The 18080-nt window shown below is 42.4% G+C and overlaps 2 long non-coding RNA genes across 5 annotated transcripts in view; one reads left to right on the forward strand and one right to left on the reverse strand.

Annotated features, from left to right (window-relative positions):
• The window catches only part of LOC140684189 (uncharacterized), a 26199-nt gene extending 19585 nt beyond the window's left edge, over window positions 1-6614 (reverse strand). The window contains exons 1-3 of one of the 4 annotated variants that reach the window (XR_012056112.1): window positions 6253-6595; window positions 5606-5904; window positions 50-491 (exon numbers count right to left, since the gene is read on the reverse strand). This is a non-coding gene — a long non-coding RNA (uncharacterized lncRNA). Of the gene's footprint in view, window positions 1-49; window positions 492-5605; window positions 5905-6252 lie in introns of those variants that run through there. The other 3 variants (XR_012056114.1, XR_012056117.1, XR_012056113.1) reach the window with 3 other exon arrangements.
• On the forward strand, window positions 1224-10444 carry LOC140684188 (uncharacterized). The gene is made up of 3 exons (XR_012056111.1): window positions 1224-5648; window positions 7776-7945; window positions 9296-10444. It is a non-coding gene; the product is annotated as an uncharacterized lncRNA (long non-coding RNA).
• Window positions 10445-18080: the final 7636 nt, after the last annotated feature.

Here is an 18080-nt window from a genome sequence, read left to right on the forward strand (position 1 = left end):
TTCTCATGGAATTAGAGATGAAAATGATGAGCAATATCATCAGAGTATATTTTCATGTTTTTCATAAAATTCTCAGCAATATTCAATGCTTTTAGTGACTACTTGATTTAGACTTCTGGAGATTCATCTTTGTTTGCTAATCACTGTTTCTGGGATTTGATCCGTATACCTTGCCACAGACTTTTTATACTGTGTTGCTTGAGATGAGACAGCGCCATGCAGTACATTCCATCCAGTGTCTCCTTTAACAGGGATCTGGATGTCAGATCTTGGACAAAGATTTGGAAGGCAGCACTGAGTTTACAGCTAGATATGAGCTTAAGCAGCAATTGCTCAGTGATTTTCTATGTAGGTTCCAGGGTGTGACGCTATGTAGTAACTGGAGATAAAATGTCCTTGTGGATTGTCTTTCTGTACTGAAGTAATTCCTTCTACAGTGCTGCTTGGATGGCTCCTTCAGAAACATGACATGGCTGTCTCAAGTAGTATACCTGTTGAGAAACAGTCCTTCGATCATTGGGTTATCCACAGCAGAATTCCTCTCAAAACAAGTGGGGTAGTGTTAGTGGTATTTGAGGGCTTGGCTGCATCACCAGCTTTCTTAGACATTTGATGTGTATATTGAGTTGCTAAGCTTGTCTCAAGGTTTTATATGTGCATGTTTATATTCTTATTCTTATTCTTATTCTTATTCTTATTCTTATTCTTATTCTTATTCTTATTACATTTTATTTACTGTGAGGGTGGTGAAACACTGGAATAGGTTGACCAGAGAAGCTGTGGATGCCCCATCCCTGGGAGCATCCAAGGACAAGTCGGATGAAACTCTGAGCAAACCAGTCTAGTGGAAGATGTCCCTATCCATGGCAGGGAATCTGGAACTAGATGATTCTTAAAGTCCATTCCAACCCAAATCATTCTAGGATTCTATCCTTCAATAGCTACATCCCTTCAAGAAAAGAAGAGATTCTGATAATAATACCATTGTATGTATTTAATGTAGGATTCACCTGGCCAACTTTAGCTATCAAAGTGTTTGATTTCCACCATTCCAAAACAGAATGCACAAAATAAGTGGGATCATCTCTTTGCTTGTGTGTGCCTCTCTGATTGACTCCAGAGGAAATCCAGAAAAGCAGCTGAAACCACCCTTTGGAAGTGGAGAGTGGATGCTGTCCTGTCCTTCAGGACATGGACGTGGTAAATTCTCCATTTATTGTGATTTAATAATTTATTCTTCATATACCAAGCCATTTTTTATTGTGCATATGATCCCAGCTCACCCAAGCTAAGTGCTCATTTTAATAATTCTATAAAGACATGCCTTAAGTTGTGGCAACTTAATTGCTTATTCATGTCTATTCAGACCTTATTTTCTCAAAGCGCATGGTCATATTCACCCACTTTGTTCCAGAAAGCAAACTAAATACTGGCTAACACTTTACACATAAACTGAGACACACAAAATTAGAAAAATGAGAGAAGTAAAAGGTCTACAGTTGTTTTTATTTCAAGCAAACCTTCCAAGAAACAATGCAAATGTATAAGAGTAATAACATCTAGATGTCCTCTTAGTGCAAAGTTGGGAGAAAGGCACTAAAGCTATCAAAAATATTTATAAATATTAGGAGTCATATTATACTTTTATTTGCTTTCAAACAGGAGCTGTGTGGCTCAGGGAAGGGAAACACTGACCTTTCACTTCTGTTCTCTCCAGCTTCAGTGCTGCTGCAGGCCCTAAGTGAAAATGAGTCTACTGGTCTCATCCAAACCTCAGCCCATGTTAGCCCACATTACAAAACACCAGAGAATTTGGCATGATCAGCAGTTTCTGCTCAAGTGAGGCCCAGGACTGCAATAGCAGAGGTGTTAGAGATCAGAATTTGGGAACGCTGGTTGAGTTACGTGGGAAAGCAAAATACTCGGTCTCCTGCTTTCATTGGGACTGTATTCACTTGCACAAAATAAACACAGTATGAACAATACAAAAAAATATTTATATCACAGCAAATGATACTTATAAATAACGCAAACAGCTCATTACCACCATTCACCCAAAGGTCACAGAGTGCTTTTAAAGCAGAAATTTAGCTGCACTGGTGAAGCAGTGTAACATCGTTCTTATTTTACAGATGGAAAAACTGAGGCACACAGACACCTTCCTATCCAAGACCGCACAGGAAATCTGTGGCAAGACCAGCATAGGCTCCTGATCACAGGAGTCTGCATGTGTAGGGGTTTGGGGAGGACAGCTGAGCTCCCTTGCACTCAGATGCCTGTGGCAAGAGCTGAAGCGCACACCAGCAAAAGGTCAGTGTATCCATCCCCCAAGCCACAAAGTTCCAGTCTGAAAAGAAATACAAATGCAATGCTATTTTTCTGAGGTTTTTCTTTTTCAAATATTAATTGTTTCTTGGCACCATGAGTCATTTTTACATCAAAAATAGTTATGTATTACATACTGTTATTTACATAAGTTTGCACTGTCTGTAATTTGGAAAGTTTAATGAGAACAGAAGGAAAACCTGTAGATCACTAGATATCAGCCTGATGCTGTCCTCTTAGCACCATGTGATGGTAAACAGTTCTAGCTGAAATGAGTGAATGTGCTCTTATGTCTGTTTCCAGGTTACTGGGTTTTTTTCCTGAACTGATATCCACATTACTTCCTCCTTACATCCTCTGAGCTGTAAATTAAATTAAATATTTTGGCTATAAATGTAGCTGCTTGGAGTAAAATCAACCACCCAGAAGAAACCAACCTAGGAGAAGCAATGCTTGGGTACTGTGACAGAAGCGATTCTTATTGGAATGAAGCCAGAGGAAAATCACTTGCTCTATAGCTGGGGATCTCCCTGATCCTTTTGCAAACCTCACAATATCATCACCACATCACCACATGTGCACAGACTGTCACTCCTACAAACTATTCTCACTCTTCATTCCCAGGTGCTTGATCAAATGCTTTGGACTGCTTTGGGTGACTTCAGTCCTATCCTCCACACCTTTCATTTTTGAAGGCTATCCCCTAATTTGCTGTTTGGTCTCTGCAGATTCCTCATTTAAAAACAATTACTTGGATGCTTGCCACCCAGTTCCCCTGCATAACAATGAGCCCCATTAAATGGGATTACTGGCTGAGGACACTGCCATGCTCACTAAGCACCAGCCTAGAGCTGGAAGCAGCATGGAGCTGCAGAACATCTTAGGGCTTACACACACCTGGACAGTCCTTGGCAAGAGGACCATCCACTGCAGGGAAGAAAGATGAGCTTTTCATTAAAAACTGCACCAGACACCATATTTAAGTGGTGTCCCGCATGTGAGCTTTCAGCCTGTGAGGAACAAAGCCAGGAAGCAAAAGGAAGTCAGAGGGGACTTGGTGCAGCACACCTTAGGATGCATGTGCTTCGCAGCACATCCAGCTGACTGCACCTCTGGCTTGCGGTGTGAAGCACCAGCAGGAAGTATTGTGGAGAGACCTCAAGGAAGAAAGCAAACAAGAGAAGAGTCCCGCTGTGATGGCTTCTTCAGGCTGAGACATCTTGCTAACTTTTAAAGCCAAATCACAGCGGTAGTGTTAATGCTGCTTAGGTTAAAAATCTCACCTTCTTCAGACAACCCTAAGGGAGTGAAACTCAGTCTGAAATGAGGAAAGTTTCCTGAAGATGAGTTCATAGATCACAAAATGTGGAGATGGAAAGAATCTATTCAATCACCTATCGCATCTCTCTGCCAGTTCAGAATTACTCCCCATGATGTTTTTAACATAACTGCTTTTCTCATTAAAAAAAAAACATAGGGGGAAATATGGGGGAGAAATACCTAAAAATGGTCTATGAGCTTTTCTACTAAAAACTGTTTGATTCCTTGACTTAATTCTAGTGTCTCCTTTTGCTTTGTGCAGACGAGTTCAGCATGTGCCGGGATGAAGATTGAACCAATATTTTCTGGAGGTACTCTTCCACCATCTGCAGCATCCAACAACTGGAAAAATCCTCCCAATAACTGGGTTTCATCTGCATTTTCTTAACTGTGTTCAATTTCTCCTCCTTTTGCATGAGCTGTTCTTTCAAGATAGTAGTCTGTGTGGTTATGGACTAGCTGACCTGGAAAGTGCTATTAAGTCTCCCCTATTTCAAATGTTACATGCAGAATGAGACACACCTTTGCTAAAATAATGGAAATAAGCCACGAGTCTAACAAGTGGTTTGGACGGTGCAGTTATGAAAGAAACCATCCTATTTCACTGTGGGGAAGAGAAGAACAAAGAGTATTTTTCACTTCTAACTGAAGATTCCACTAGTCTAACACTGTATTTTTCCCAATTTAATTTATGTCCATGTGTTACAGAGTCTGGATCTCTTTGAAATTTCTGGTTTGACACTGCAGCCTGTTTCACCCCCAGCACAAGTTTCCTATTTCCCCCTCAGAGTCCAGATGTCCTGGGGCCCTTGCAGGGCTCCTTGATGATACATATATTTGGGACAACCCTGTCCATCCAAGAAAAGTTCAGCAAACTGAAGACAACACATGTATTCCTCAGAATATCCTGTTAACACAGGCAAAAAGTAACCTGTGGGGGCAGCAGGATTTCTCCCTGCTCCCTCTGACACTAATGCTGCAGTGGGAGTGGTGCCAGCAACTGTTTGGCTTGTATGGAGTCCACTCTGGGGCACCTCAGCCCATCCCACAGACACTGTGGCCACTTTCAGACTACTGAGGTGTGAAACACTGATATCAGTGTACCATCACAGCCGACAAAGCTCATTTTATCAATTTAGAGTAACAAAAGTGAAGAACTTCTCGTTCCACTCATCTCTCACATTCATCACCGTGAAATGGAAGAATGTGTACAGAGTCGTGCAACAAGCTGTCACATCAGCTTCAAAAGCAATGGCCCACACAAGTAAATTTCCCTACTGTACGGTCTTGTTATTTAAGATTATTTAATCAAAGGTGGCAGAAAGCAAGAGGTGGTTGTTGTTTGTTAGTTCTTTTTTCCCCAAGAAAACAATTCAGCCATTTCCAGAACCGGCCTGAGTGTTGACAGCAGCGTCTACCCACAGATACAAGGTATAAATTGCTTAATTATGTGTGAAGATTATGGGAGTCATGTCAAGCCTGAGTCACCAGCAGTATTTGAAAAGGTAAAACAAAAATGATTAGCAGATTCCTTTGGAAAGTGGTTATTGTAATTTTCCTTCATGTGCATGTGGGTGTTGCCGTGTCTCCTGGCAGTACTGTGGCCACCTTCACATGTGTTCAATGGCAGGGGCCAAACAAAACTCAGGGCTTGGACACTGCAATATTAGCAGCCTTCCAAGGGACAATGCAAGGGAGCAGAAAAAAAGCTGGAAAATATTATTTCCTAAAAAAAAAAAAACAACAATAATAACCCAAACAAGTTATATCTTTGGGTTAAAGACTACTATTGTAGCACTAAGGATCTTTCCCTCATCTGGTTTTATGCAGAAAGCTTTCAGCGTTTCCAGAACTACCATTAAAATGAGGAACGTCCAGTGATACTCCATTTTCTCACGTGTAGTCTCATGATGCTGGCAAGTGTTGAGCCCATTAGTGTGACTCTGAACACAGAACGTACCTGTTGGATGTCATGGCACAGTGCAAGCGGCACAGTCCTACTGGTAAGTTTAGTTAAGGCTCCTCTTCACTGGTGTAATTTTTGACTCCTCAGGAGAGGTGGCTGTTATACTGCCACGTGTTACCGCTAGCGAAGGCAGAGTTGCACTTGAGGTATCACCAAAGGAACCGTGTGACTACAAAAAGAGAGAAACCTGTCTCTTGTCATAGCTGTAGATCTCCAGTGCTTTGGGGAGCGCAGCAAACATTGTATTGGAAAACAGCCTTCCCGCGGCGTTTGAGTTCCTGCACTTTCAATCCCTGCAAATAGCGTGGAAGTGGGTGGAAATTTAATAGCGATAAAAAATAGCGATAGTTAACTTAATTGCTTTGACCTTCTGCAAAAGCTGAGGGGAAAACGCACAGAGAAGTTTCTTCCTTTTGTTTATTTATTTACTTTTCTTCCTTACCCTCCTTTCCCTGCCTCCTCTCTCCTTTCCCCCCTTCTCCTCCTCCGCCGCTCCACCCCATGCCCCCGTGGCCGGCCCCGCCTCCCACCACTCGCGCAGCCCTCCGCAGCCCCCGCGGCAGCATCACTTTTTCCGCTTTTCATTCCTCCCACCTTCGCCTTCCTCCTTCCCCGCGCCCGCTCCGCGCCCAGTTTCTCACCTTCTCCGCAGCCTCCCGCCACCCACGACGGGGCCGCCGCGCCAGACCCGGCTCCCGCTCCCGGCTCCGTTCCCGCTCCGCTCCCGCTCCCGCTCCCGGTGCGTTCCCGCTCCGCTCCCGCGCAGCCCCCGCCGCTCTCCGTCGGCGACTCGCCAGCGCCACCCGCTGGGCGGCCGCGGGAAGGGCGGCCCTGCGCCCCGCCGGCCGCGCGGGCAGCAGGCGCGGGGACACGCGGCACTGAAGGTCGCAGGGATGCTCCTTCGGGAAACGCTCTCTGTCCTCAGTATGCTCTGTCCCGTGTGCAAACGCAGCAGGAGCCTTCAGACAAAGGGTCTGGAATTAAAAACTTTCATATTACGCCTGTCCGAAAGGGAAGTATTGATGGACTGGCAAAAAACCAAACTTTGACAACTCTTTCTTTCCTTTGCCTGTTTGATGGCACTGCCTTAACAGTGCTCGTTGCACACTGACCTTCTCTAATGACCACAAACACGGCTAAAGAAGAAACCGGCACATTCCATGGTGTGATGGAAACCGGCACATTCCATGGTGTGATGCAGTTATAAAATCAGTTTTCCTAGGGAAGTTTTAGATGCTTTGCATGACATTTTCTTAGGATGTGTAAGTTTGCACATAACACAAATTGAGCAATCTCTGAACTGTCTGGAGAGGTTCAAAATGACAGTCACACCTAAGCCATGCGATATTCAGCTTAAAATTGTTTAGAAACCTCAATTTCTAGCTGTGGGGGCCTGTCAGATATTGCATATTTTGTCTGGCACTGAGTATTTGAAGTTGATGGTAAGGGAAGTACACTTCAATATTTGACAAACAAGGAGCTCTGCTTCTTTGAATCTGGTCAGGAATTTGGAAGGCTAATGCAATCTCAGAGCAGGGATTCATGAGCTCAGGTGTGCTGCTCAAAGGTGAGTGACAGATGAAATGTGCTACAGAGATATGGAAAGGTTACCTAAGTGGAAGCACAGGTCAGAGCAAAGCCAACACCTTCTGGAAATAATTGTTCCAGTCTTCTTTTATGATTTAAATCTCAAACTGTTCCAAGCAGCTAAAACCAAAAACAAACAAAAAAAAAAAAAAAAACCAAAAAAAACCCCAAAAAACCAAAAAAAACAACAAAAACCCACCCCAAACACACACACACACACACACAAAAAAAAAAAAAAAAAAAAAAAAAAGCAGGGCAGTTAGCATGAGATTTATTTAAGGAAAAATATCCATATGAAAAATCATTAAATTTTTTTAAATTTTTTTTTTCAGTTTTCAACTTCATCCTAGATTTTGGAAACAAAATTCAAGTAGTTCTATAGAAGCTATGAGAAGGGTGTATATGTCCATTTTTGTTTCGTTACTATGAAAGTTTTCTATTTTCCTGGACTACTTTGCCTCATTTGTTAACCTGAGCCTCATGTGCAAAGTACAATAGGAGGATACTTTTATCAGCTGGAATTGTTGATACATTCATGCTCAGGGTTTCCTTACTGGTTCCGTTTCTTATTCACTAGTTCCTTGCTGTAACAAGGATACCATGAGTCTGAAACTTTGCCTGCTGCTGGGAAACATCCTGATCCTTTAGATGCTACTGTAGGAAGATCCAGCTGAAACAATAGTGTGTGCTCAAGCAAGGACTGCTCATGTGAGCAAGGATTTGAGTCATCCAAGCCCAAAAGAACTGGTAAGGAGGAGGAAGCTGTTTCATCAAAAGCCTGGTAGCAGGAGATGTAAATACATAACACAGGCAAAGAGGCTGATTTTGTGGATCATATGCACAGCGGTTGTGCTAAACTGGGTGGTGTCATTTGGAAAGCATGACAGAAAAGGTGCATACAGAGAGCTCTGAATCTAAGATGCTTCAGTGTAGGATGTTGGGGTGGGTATATGGAATAACAGATGTGCAAGCAGTGTTCGTTCTCCTTCTGAACCCAAAGTAGAATATACTAGCATTAAAATCTGAGCTTTTTTAGGTGCGGCAGCACTGTGTGTGGCACTTGAGCTGGTGACAGCAGGTCCCTTTGCACGTGTCTAGGGCAGGGAGGCAGAATGTAGGCTCTTCTCTCTGATGCTCTAAATTTCACCCGCTGCATAGCAAACACAAGGCACTGCAGAGAGCACCTTTCACCTGGCTCAAGGGCTGCTCACCCTGGTGGGGGACTGCCAGCCTGCCGAGGCCATGAGGCCAGGAGAGCTGTGAATCCCCACCCTAGGGGCATGTCGGATGCTCATATCTTCCAGCACACTTCATCTCAGTTAAGGCATGATGAAACGGGACCTTGAGCAGCAAACATGCCAAGGAGTAACTTGAGATAAATGTGCAGCTGCACGTATCTCCTGAAAGGGGTTGCACATTTTGCAATTAGAGTGAGCTAATTGTATGTGCACAGGCAGTTGCCACAGCTCAGCTGATGGGTGGTATCTTATTAAACCACAGAAATGTGAGCACTTTGAGTCATGAAACCATACCCAAAGTGTTTGCAGACTCAGGGCCTCAGAATCCATTGCCCTCTCATTCCGTTGCACCGTCATCTTGAGGACAGGGAGAGGAATTGAAAACCTGTGCTGTATATTCTGATGCAAGATGAATTTCCCAAGAGATTCTTGAATTTCTAGCCAGAATTTCAAAGAATTTAACAATGTTTTCTTTTTAAATGACCATGAATCAAAATATTCATTTTAAGTGGGAATGTTTGGGAAAGAAACAGTTCTGGAAATTTTCAGCATAAACACTAGTTCTTGTAAAAAGACATGAAGAGTGATATTCAGAAGGCCTAAATTCCCCCCAGGTCTCTGGGCCTTGTGTTTCTTCAGCTAGGAATCTCTGCAAGCCCTGAGCCATCCACAAAGGAACCTGTCCAATTTGGTGGAACTGCGGCTGGACTTGCTAGTTTCTAGGAAGCTTGAGGAGAAAATTATCTGCCAAATACTTTCACTCCTCTGCAATTCCCTCATTAGTTTTCTGTACACATGCATGTGACCTGACAAACAGAGTTCAAATCAGCCAGGGGTTGGTTTGTTTGTTTATTTTCAGAATCTTCCTGATGCCAACCCTGTTGGCAGCACTGATGAAGTGAGCTTTGACCTGGACAGCATAGCTCAGATTCTGGCACTGATTATGTCAATGGGATCTTCGTAGTGATCTTCAGACCAGGATTTCAGCACACCGAGCTGCCTACAAGTGAGGGGCATAGAGATTCTTTGGCAAGCTTTTTTTTTAATGTCCTTTTAATTAAATTGGAGATAAAACCATTTGTGCTTGAGGCTAATGCATTGCTGAAGAAACTGGAACTCAGGCCCTGTAATAGGGTATTTTTGTGTGTGAGAGCAGATGGAGTGAACTTATAGAAACAACTGTAAAAAGCCTAAATGGTGGGAAATAACAAAAGAGCCCCTTGCAGCTGGGGCAGCAGAGGTCTGGGCTCCAGCGGGTGGCTGTCACACCAAGGTGTGTGGGGCTGGTGGTGCCACTTTGTGCTCTGCAAAGCGGGGCAATCTCAGGGCTGCAGCTGCAGCTGCCTCCTTACAGGTTTCCTCCCGCGGCCTCTCTGCTGCCTACGTCTCCCCTCCAAGAGGATACCATTAGAAAAATAGCCAAAAGTCTCATTTCATAGGACTTCTTCAGCTTTCTGTCCTTCCCTATGATGGGTGGTGCTACCAACAGTAGATGCACGCTCACTAGAAAGCAGTGTAGGAACGTGTTTAACACCTTTGTGTGCATTCCCTCTGTTTATTTGCTGCCTGCTGTTATGCTCAGCGTTGCCCTGGAGATCACAACATTTCAGCAAACACCACTGTGTTGTGCTCCCAACAGAGCCCTTTTCCCTTGTCCCTTGAGGGACAGAGTCACACTTGAAAAAAGAAAGCAGGTATCTAGTGCTGGCTGGACCTTCATGGCACTTTTTTACTATTTCTAAATAACTCCTAAGCTAAGACATCCCATGCAAAATTTCAACCCAGGGCAGCTATCTGCGTTCGCACCAAGAACCAGTGAGTACATTTTTTAAGGTAGCCTTAATTGTAGTTGTGAGAATGACACCAGTGTAACATTTAAAGTGTGAACATAAAATATGGCAAATCAATCAGACTGTGTAACCACATTTGGAAAGTATTCAGCTGATGATGTTCCTGATCACATGTTAACAAATTTTTAAAAATAATAATAAAAAAATTTTTTAAATCACATGTGGAAATTTACTTATTTCAGCCAATGGAAAGAGATACTTTTCTATCTCATAGTCTACAAAATTCCCTCACCTACTACCCAAATCACAGTTAAAAGTAGCTTAATTTCTCCCTTAAAAAAAAATTTACAAGCCCTTATTCCTGCTCAGCAATCACACAGACATTAAATGTTATTACAGAAAGGGGGTGGGGGGGAATGTCTCTTCTCAGCATTACAGCTGCAGCTGTTTGACAGAAGTAAGTGACTTCATAAACCATCCTGATTTGGCAGCAGAAGAGCAGAGTTTTATGCTGTCTGCTGCACAGTCACGGGGCTGAGAAAGCTCTGCAAAGCAATCTTCACAAATGTTTCACCTCAGTTTATAAATACCTTCGCTTCACTGTGTTAATGCCTCTTTTGCTTTGCTTTCCATTCACCATCACTGGATCATCTACCAAGACCTTTTATTGCTTTAAAGTGATTGATCCCACTGGGCCCACATATTTTTCTTCTTTTTTTTTTTTTTTTTTTTTTTCCTTTTCTCAGCAGAAGATACTGCACTTATACCTCTCCATTGGCTAGCTGACTTATTATGGTAAAATTCAGTAAAGATCTAGCAGACTGTCTTTACTTGCAACATAATCAGGCTGTATACATTCTCATGAAAGAGTCCATACTTAAGCACTCTGTTTTCTCTGTCTCTCTAAAGTGTTCACTCAATAAAGAATTACTTGAAAACATGTTTTCCTGAGCTGTGATGAAAACAGAGAGATTTCTGATGGTTGTCTTCTCAGCCTCCACATTTCTGTATTCATTTCAAGACCTTATTATTTAAGAATGAATTCTTGCTCCTCCAGAGCAATTTCTGGAGACATTCCCAGCTCCTAATAACATGATTTTGGTATAAGTTTGATATGAGAAGGCTATTCACTACTTTGCAGGAACACCATTTCCTCTGGGAAATCTTCACTGATGTAAAGTCAGCAGGAGCTCTCGCTACAGTGAAATCTCCAGGATTCACCTTTCAAGATATCTGTTATTTTTATAGGAACGTTACAGCTCATAAGCTTTGCTCGTTCCTTGGGCAAGCAGCCTGCTCCTTCACATTGCCAAGGGATTTTGCAGGATTTGTCTCAGAGCAGATCAGACTGGAATATAAGAATCTGAGGGGAAAATTGCCAATGAACAAATGAGTTTCTTAATGATGGCCTTCAAATACTGATGAGCTTCAAGTAAGTTTTTCTCAAATTGTTGTCTCTCTCTTTGTAAAGCCATATGACTACAGATGTTTCTTAACTCAATGCTATCCTAAAACAACTACCAAAAAGAAATGAGGGGAAAATACTCCTCCACAAGCATTCTAGGCATGATTTTCTAAGGAGAAATTTCCTAATTATGCATGTTTTCTGATTTAGTGTGAGAGATCTTCAGGTCTGAGATAAATTGTGTGTAACCATTAAATACTACTGCAAGCTGTCCTGGCAAGAAGCCCTAGATAGCAATTACACCTGCTCAGTATGAATGGGCACCTACTTCTCTAGGCCTCAACAATTAATTTTTTAAAAATTTTATTTCTGCCTGACAGACCTTTTGCATCTGTCCTCAAGCAATTTAATTCCCTTTACCCCATCAGGCAGGGGTAGGACCTCACAGAAATGTTATATCCGGAGGTCTCTGGAGAGCTCCCAATGGCTCCTGAGGGGACTTTATGACAGCAGCCCTTGCTGAAGCATGACTTCCATGCAGTGTTCCTCATCTTTGATGGGAATGAGATCACCAGTGAGGCAGGTGAACTCAACAGCTCTGTCCATTGCACACAATAACAAATCCTGAAGGCTTCCCAGTCCCCAAGAGGTGGCATGGCCTGCAGTATGGAAAGCGCTGCTCTAACAGCTGCCTGTGATGAAGAAATGCTTTGCATGAGATAAACATATTCCTTAATGTAGTCAAAATAACATTGTATGTTGAAGCTCATGGAACCCCTTTGTTGTGTTCAGAAACAAAAGCCAAGTGGAGCCAGTTTTCCCTAAGGATGTGTAGTGCTGCTGGCTGTAGGACCTTGCCTGTGGCAGGGACACCCTTCTCCCTGCCACTGACCAGGGTCAGCATAGGTTTGTGAGTACTGTAAGGGGGTGCATATTTATACAATCACTAAAGGAAAACATTCCCTTTTGCCTCTGTCTCCTCCCATTCCACCCTAAAAGAGCTCCACTTGACCTAGACCACCCCAGGTTCATAAAGCCAAAAAAGATTTGCAGTTAAGGATTAAAATGCAGGTTAACATCAAAACCAGTGTTGAGTGACTGCCCCAGCCAGAAGATAGAAGGCATTTGTTGTGGAAACTCTGTAACTGGCCATCCAAAACCTTTCTTGAGCCCTTCAATATTGTATGGTAGTTCTTGTAGGTCTGCTGTAGGCAAGGTGAACTCACTGCAATGGTATGTCCCTGTGCCGAAAAGCCAGGGAGTCCTGAGTCAGGAGCTTAGCTGAAAAGCAGCCTTTTTCACATATATTTCCAAAGTTTCCTTTTTCAGAAAGATTTTGATGTTTCCTTTGAAGGTCACCTTTCAAATCTGTTCTGTAAAGTTGCCTTAGATATAAAATCCTTACTCAAATATATGAAAAGGTCAAATAAATTGCACTAAGTAAACAAGCTGGCTTTGCTAGCTTTTGCAGGTGTCCAGCATATGGGAGTGTTAGGATACATGACAGAGAACAAAAACTTAACTTATTTATCTCCTTTCAGTAAAAGTGGGCAGCACCCAACTGAAGAAAAAGTTTCAGACGAAAAAATTCTTTCCATTTTGGCATCAGGAAATAGGTCCCTTGTGAGCTGAACTGATAGAGAGCAATAGCTCCTGTGGTACTTTGCCATTTAAGAGAGGGTAACAGGAATATTTGCAGTAATTTAATTTTAAGTGTTTTCAATTGCAGGACAGGAGCAGATCCTCCCTGCCGCTTTCATTTGTCAAGATCCATATGTTTAGACAGATGAGTTAATAAAGAACCTCCCCCAGAATAAAAACAACATGGCCTACTAGCTTCAAGGCTAATTTACAGCTTAAAATTTTCCACTGCTCTGGGTCTGTTTCATGCAGTTGTCATTCAGTGGTAGGCTGAAGTTTCAGGATGTTTCTGATGGCCCAGCTTTTATTTTTGAACCTTAACATTAAACTGATATTATCCACCAACTTGCTCCACATTTATGAAGAAGCCACTTTTATAAAAGCTTCCTTGGAGAAGATACAAACAGCTTTCTTCCATCTTTTGTTTTACTCAGAGATGCCAACCTGACCCATCAAACAGATTCCAACAGCTGGCTGTTACAGACAGCTGCCTTTTTCTTCAGCACACTCAGCTTTTAGACCCAGGCCTGCTGCCAACCCTCAACATTTTTGCTTAATCTCCATGTGTTCTGGTAGACAAAATTTCCACTCCAGGCAGAGTGGTAGTGGTGGTGCCCTAGTCCAGGTGCTGGATGTGCTTCATGATGGGCAGGCCAAAATCTGGGAGTCATGGCTGAAGTGCCAGAGCTTCTAATGTCCGTTTCTGGTAATTCAGGACTACCACCCCCGTCTGACCTATTTTATATTTTTCCAGTATAAACTCTCAGCATAGCTCAACTTCTGGAGAAATAAAATGGCCATTTTAGAAAATGATTCCTGTGGCATTCCTTGGATACACAAAAGTCTGAGCTGAAACTTTTCCAGAGAGGATCTGCATGGGGTCACTGGGGGGCAATAGGAATGGTTTATCTGACCCAGCCTAGATGGTTGCTACAGGATGAACTGAATCTGGAGTGCCTCTTTCTCTGTGATGATCCTAAAAGGAAACAAGGTTTGAGCAGTTCATCCTCAGGAAACATCATGAAACAGATAAGTCATGTCACTTCAAGTCTGTATTCATCTCTCACCGTCTGTTTTCTAAAAAGGTTGCATTTGGAAGATATCTCCTAAGACATATACCACTGAGAATAGTGGAGTTTTTAATAATTTCTTGTAAAGTAACTGTTCCTGTGGAAAAAAAGAAGTCCCCCAAGCTCCTCAGGTAGTTTATTCTGCAGTTTGTAACTGCAAAGCCTTTTTCCTAGCACAGCAGGTGCAGATTCATGCAGAGTGCAGCACTATTATAATAATAAAATAGAATCACCTGAGTGTATTTCCTCTGAGCTTCCAGAAAGATCTTGGAAGCATATCCACACCTGAAAAAGTTCAAATTGTTCATTTGTCAGTATTCAAAGAAAAAAAATAGCCACACAAATGAGTATTGATGCCTACAGCTTGCAAATAACTTTACGGAGGGTGAGGCAATTTTTTCCAGCATCAGTCTTCATATTAATTACTTTAAAAAATGAACATTCTAAGCTATTTGGTCCAGGAACAACTTCATAATATCAGTGGCTGCAAAATGTAAAACGTGCATGTTGGCACATTTGTTCAATCTGTGGTGTCAAGCAGGGACTCTGCTTCTGTTTTATGTGAATTTTAATGAAAGCAATTTATCTTCGGGTTTCCGCCAACCCGAAGCCCTTGTTTATGAATCAGTCATCAGATCTCCTGCGTAAGGAAGAATGAGTTAGTTTGGTACTGAGGACCAATCTATGATTTGTACCAGGAAATCAGCAACCAGAAAACAAGCTAATTAGCTACCATTAGAAATGTCATCTAGCAACTGCCACCTTTCCATATTCATCACCCAAAATGGGCAAATCCCCAGGGTGAAAAGCCCTGGGCTTATGCTATGCTGAGCAGCTGGCACAGCTGCCTGGCTGTACCAGCCCTCGCTGATCTCCTGAGGACATCTCCAGATCTTCAGGTCACCTGTGGCCAAAGCCAGCAATGTCTGATGATGTGCTGCTGTTTGGCCTTCAGTGAACTTGCCGTTTCTTTTTTGTTCCCTAGGGATGGATCTCTCTAGCAGGAAAACAAAGCCTGTGTCTGGCACCACTGTGGCAGACTTGGCAGAGGCAATGCACTGCCCCCCTGCTTGCCTGCCAGCCTGCAAGGAGCCTGGCAGAGCTGCCTCTGCCACCACCTGAGTCTTGGTGATGTGACTCACTCTCAGTACAAACTAAGTGCTACTGGGCTGATTTCACAGTAACTGCACTGTTTCACCCAGATGGAAGATCCAGGGCAAGGGAACTACAGGTGGACATGTAGGTCTTGTGATGCTGCTCCTTTTGTCTAGGAGTGCCAAGCCTTTCTCTGTGCTGGGCAGAGCAGCAGCACCATAGCATAGAGGCAGGAGAAACTTGCACTGTCAGAAGTTTTTTTGTTATCCCTCTCTGCCAATCTGGCACCTTTTAAGGACACTATTTTCTTTTCCCCCTTAAAGAAAACACCATGACTGTTATGCAATTGGGATGGCTATTTTAACTTGGCGTGATTTATGTTCCATTCCCTTCTGTCTGCCATTGAGATTGGCCCAGTCTTATCCACTACACATTTCTGATTTAGGACCACCCTTACAACCCCTTGGTAATTTCAGTGCAAGAGACAGAATGTTATCAAAAACCTGGAGTAATGCATAGCTGCACCTGAGCACAGCCAGGGCAAGCCACACACTGCTATTTTGGGAAGCTTTTATACCTTGTATTTTTCCTTCTCAAAAGCACTCATATTGCTGCTTAAAATACAGAATCTATTTTTAAAAGAGGCTGTTCTGTTCACCTTAGCAGTGTATAATTACAGGAGAGAGACAGCACGGGCATTAATAGAGGGTGCCTTTGTGGGGGCAGAAGGCATGAGGAGTTTGCTTGTGGGTAATCAGCTGGGTAGGCAGGGGGGTGAAGGGGTCACCTAGATCTTGGGATGGGAGAAAGGGGCCCCTTAGCCTCCCCCATCTCCCATCTCCCCTTTGGCTAAGCCATCTCTACAGTTGTACTGCAAGCTCAGTAACAACACGCTTGCTGTCCGTAGCAAAAGGTTTGCTCCAAATTGTTGTGAGGGTGTCACTTGTCATCAGAAATTGACACCTGCCTTTTAATTGTTGAGGACCTGCACTGTAATATGCACCACATGAAGTGTTGTCAGTACCTAGAGAGGATGAGCTATTTCAGGGTGATTTTCCCAGTCCTTGATTCTATATTTTCTTCAAGACTGTGTCTGTTTTATGGGAGTATTTTATAGAGTGATTTTTTTTTAAATTTAGCAGTTCAGCTGCTAAAGCGACTAATATGGGGAAAACAAGGAACAACCTTAAAACAAAAGGGTAGCAGGAAAATCAGGTTTCCCAAGAACTAACTGAAAGAGATGTAACTGTAGCAATAAATGAGAAGTATCAAATACTGACTCCTAGCACAAGTGTCTCTGAGCGATAAACCTGAAGCTTTCCTTCAAAAACAATGAGTGGAGGAACATGTTATCAAGGGCTGCCATTTTGAAGAGACTTTGGCCAATTCATCATCTCAGAGCTTGCCTTTAAGGGCTTGCTCATTGGAATTTATAAAAAGGTTTGAATATAAATGGATCACTTGCATCCAATTTACCTCAAATTCAAATCTGCAGCAGTGAAATTACTTGCAATTAAAGGCATTAGTTACAGTGTTTGAGGAAACCTATTATAGAACGTATAGACCCTCACTGAAGAGGCTTGGAATGGAAAGTCCCAACAGCTCATGATAATGGGAAAATGGGAGCTAACTTAGCTTCAAGTAGAATACAAAAGTCAGAACACAAAGTAAACCATAGTCCCAACGGTATCTAAACTAATGCTTTCATGCAAGTAGATATTAAAGCTGCTCTGAGAAAGAAAAGGAAGAAAATAAAACCTTAATTGAGATGGCTGTATTTCATCAAGCTAGCAAAAGCCAAATGTCATTAGCCTTGTTTATTTTAAATTATGAGTAACAAAGAAGTTACTGGAAATTTAGTATTGCAGAACTCTAGTCTGTCACTATTCTCTAATTTTAAAGAATAATGTCTGAGTATTTAATTTGATTTTTTAACACACTCTTTTTAGTTTCCAGTATCATCCTTTCCACCTCAGCTTATATTTGTTTCTAGTGGACTCTCAGGTGGGTCTTCCTGGAGACTGAAAATATTTGGATCCGAAAGTTTAAAGGCACTCCTCATTCTTGGTGACTGAACTTATGACTGAGATGTATCTTGATTTGAGATAGCTTGGATTTCATTTTTAACAAATTATGAACAACCACAAAGCTGGACACAGCAAGCATGGAAACAGCATCCTTCAATATGTCAAGTTCATCATCCAGATACTGAGAAACAAAAAGACACGGCAAAACTTCATTCACAAATAGTTATCCACCAGATGAGACTTTAAAGTGGTTACATCTTTGCTGCTTTAGTATGCCCCAGTTTCCCACACTGTACTGGTCTTTACTGGGAAAATTGGCATAGAAGCAAAAGCAAATTCTAGTTTTAGCTCACCTGGCCCAGTAATTTGTGTCTACTACTGATGGTGTTTCTGTGGCATGCAAGTTTGGTACTAAAAATTGGACAAGAACTGCCATCTTGTTCTACATGGTATACCCAAGAGATAATAAGGTAAAAACATTTTAGACAATGTCAAAGTAAACTGATTGGGGACAAAACATTGGAGAAATATTGGACAACTAAACCCATGAATCACAAACCCACACCTAGGCTTTTTCTTAGACTTCTTCCTGGGCTAATATGCATAACAATTGTAT

Source organism: Taeniopygia guttata, chromosome 1 (assembly GCF_048771995.1).
Source record: "Taeniopygia guttata chromosome 1, bTaeGut7.mat, whole genome shotgun sequence".
Taxonomy (NCBI): Eukaryota; Metazoa; Chordata; class Aves; order Passeriformes; family Estrildidae; genus Taeniopygia; species Taeniopygia guttata.